Below are 3,659 nucleotides of genomic sequence, written 5' to 3' on the forward strand. Positions count from 1 at the left end.
GAAGACCAAGATTCAGAGATTCATTAGTGGATTATTAATTGCATTCAAAGATAGCATTGAGTTCGATGAGCCTAGATAATTAGAGGAGGCCATCTGAAAGCTAAAGCATTTCTATGAGAAATCAAAGCGCAGATCTGAGACTAAGCAAGACTGGAAAGGTAATGCAAAGAATAAAGGAAAATGGGACAAGAAGCAAGCAAGACCTCAAGGTACAGGTAATAAAGAGAACGAAGTTCCATCTAATCAGTTCAATGTATCTGATAGAGGACAGGGACTTTGAATTGAGGAGAAGAATAAGGATGAAGGTTGGAAGCCTTTGCGGTGATGGACTTGTGGAGGAGAGCATCATAGGAGAGATTGTCCACAACATCATGGTGGTAGACCATAGATATACAATGCTCGTGAGGCACGGACAGTAGGAGATGTTGGGCAGAGTATTCCTAGGATCTATGCAGCTTTGGATAACAAATAGGCATATCACCAAGCATTTATTATTAATATGGACGGTAAGCTTTGTGATCAAGTTATTTCTATTTTGATTAACCCTAGATCTAATTATAGTTATGTTAATCTTGACCTGGTGGATAAGTGTGGTTTGAATAAAGAAGTGCATTCAGAGCCTTGGTTAGTGCACTTGGCTACAAGTAACAAGAAGAGAGTTCATCACTGGGTAATAGTTTGTACATTTGATTTGAATGGTATTCCTAATGCAACACATTTGAATGTATTGTTGTTGGGATCATACAGTATGTTGTTGGGCATGGATTGGTTGTACCTTCATAGAAACGAGGTGGATTGTTATGACAAATCCATTAAGTGCTTGGATGACAATGGGGAACAAAGAGTCTTATGAGATAAGAAGAAAGAAACATCAGTTAGAATGGTGACAACTATGTAGGCCAAGCGTAATTGTAGGAAAGGGTGTGTGTTATTTGCAATACACATTTCTAGTGAAAAAGGTAAGGAAGTTGAGGATGTAGATGTTTTGAGTAGGTACCCAGTTCTACAGCAATTTTAGGATACATTTCCTACAGATATTTTAAATTTTCCACCTCACAGGGAAGTAGACTTTTCTATTAAGTTGGTGCCAGGGGTAGCTCTGGCATCAAAGGCACCTTACAGGATGAGTACACCTAAGTTGGTAGAGTTGAAGCTGCAGTTGAAGGAAATTCTTGACAAGGGGTACATTAGGCCAAATGCATTACCATGGGGCACATCGGTACTGTTTGTGAAGAAGAAGGATGGTACTCTCAGGTTGTGCATTTATTAAAGGTAGTTGAACAAAGTGACCATGAAGAACATGTATCTATTACTGAGGATTGATGACTTGTTCTATCATTTGAAAGGAGTAGCAATGTTCTTGAAGATTAATCTAAGATCCATATATCATCGGGTATGCATTAAAGAAGAGGAAATCTACAAGACAACTTTATAGACTAGGTATGGGCATTATGAGTTTGTTGTAGTTCCATTTGGTTTAAGTAGTGCTCCAGATACCTTCATGTGTTTGATGAATAGTGTGTTGCATCTGTATTTGGAAAAATTTGTTATTGTGTTCATTGATGATATATTGGTATATTCAAAAAATGAAGAAGATCATGCCGAGAATTTAGAAGCAGTATCGAGATTATTAAGAGAGCATCAGTTGTATGCTAATATCATCAAGTGTAGTTTCTTTCAGACTGAGGTACACTACTTGGGACATGTGGTTTCCAAGGATGGCATAGTAGTGAACCCAGAAAAGGTAAGATCTATCATAGAGTGGGAAGATCCTAGGAATGTGGATGAGGTGAGATCTTTCATGGGGTTAGCATGAGGTTCATCAGGAACTTCTCATAGATTACTTATCATATCACATCATTGTAGAGTAAAGGTAAGAAGTTTGAATGGATAGAGGAGTGTGTAGCCAATTTTGAGTAGCTCAAACAGTTGTTGACATATGCACCAGCGTTAAAGATTGCAGATCCGGACAAAGGGTTTGTAGTATGTACATATGCTTGCAAGAGAGAACTTGGTGGAGTCCTTATGCAGGATGGACAGGTGGTATGCTATGAGTCACGGAAACTGAATGAGCACCAGCAGAACTACCCGACACATGATCTTGAGTTGATAGTGATCATACATGCATTGAAGATGTGCAGGCACTATCTTCTTGGGAGGAGGTTTGTATTGATGAGTGATCACAGTGGTTTGTGGTATCTATTTGACCAACCGAATCTAAATGGTAGGCGGGCTCGGTAGTTTTCCACGATCAGTGAGTTCAACTTTGATATCAGATATATCAAAGGTAAAGAGACAGGGTGGCAAATTATCTTAGTAGGCGGATATAGGTAAATCACATAGCAGCTATGAGATCCTATGGGACGGATTTATAGGATAGGATCTTGCAAGCAGGTTAGCAGGATGACAAGTATATGGAGATTGTGCATAGGTTGCAACATAGTACAGGTACAGGTACATGTACAGGTAGTGGTACGAGTACAGGTATACGTAGTGGTACAGGTACATATGTAGGTGCATAGGATGTGGACTATCGTCTCATGGCAGATGGATTGGTTAGATTTAGGGACAGGATAAATGTGCCAAATAGTAGTGAGTTCAAGAATGTGATCTTGAGGGAGTTTCATGAAAAACCATATTTGGGTCACTTAGATTATCGAAAGACGCTGACAACAGTGAATAAATTCTATTATTTGTCAAATTTGAAGAGAGACATAACAGAGTTTGTGGCTAGGTGCTTGGATTGTCAGCAGGTGAAGGCAAAGTGTAAACATCCAGGTGGACTACTAAGGCCAATTCCAATTCCATAGTGGAAATGGGAGGTCATTCCATGGATGTTACACAGGTTTTCCAAGGATAGTGAGATAGCATGATTCCATCGTGGTAGTTGTGGATAGGTTGAAAAATGTAGCGCACTTTATTCCAGTGAAGTCTACATTCTCAGTGAGTGATGTAGCACAGACCTTCATCAGGGACGTGGTCAGAGTGCATGGAGTTCTGAAGAAGATTGTGTCAGACAGGGATGTGAAGTCCACTTCCAAGTTTTGGGATTTATTTGCAAGTTTGGGCATAGATTTAGCCTTCAGTATAGCTTATCATCTGTAGAAAGATTGTAACAGCCCATGGTTAAAATGTCATGTAATAAAAGTTATTAAAGGAAATTTAGACCAAGGTTAAGGGACACTTATTCCAAGCTAAATGTTGGGAAAATATATTCTAGTAGGAATCACTGGATGTGTTTATGGTTAAGGAAAATTGGAAAAGGCAATGGCTAAGGCATTAAAAATGCAAAAAGGTATTTTTGGCACATTTATTTATGAAAATAAAGGAAATTAAGACAAAAGAAAGGTGAAAGGTCGCAGGTTGCATGCGAGGAGGAAATTGAAGGAAAATAATGGAAAATGAAGAAAATATAAGCTTGATTGATAAAAAGGCTTTTGAGGATCAGTTGGTACCTTTTGTCAATTCAGTTTTGGAGCTTTCTCATTATTCTCTCTCTCTCTCACTCTTGGACACTTAGAGTTTTCTTGGAGCACTCTAGCTTTGGAACAAGGAAGGAAAAAGTAAGCAAAGGAAAGGAAGGAAAGCAATGATCAAGCAAGGAAGAGTAGAATCAAGCAGCTCCAGCATGAATACTTGTAGGTAACATATTGCATGTG

Source organism: Pinus tabuliformis, chromosome 5_1, assembly GCF_031772625.1.
Source record: "Pinus tabuliformis cultivar Carrire ecotype Pingquan chromosome 5_1, CPIR1, whole genome shotgun sequence".
Classification (NCBI taxonomy): domain Eukaryota; kingdom Viridiplantae; phylum Streptophyta; class Pinopsida; order Pinales; family Pinaceae; genus Pinus; species Pinus tabuliformis.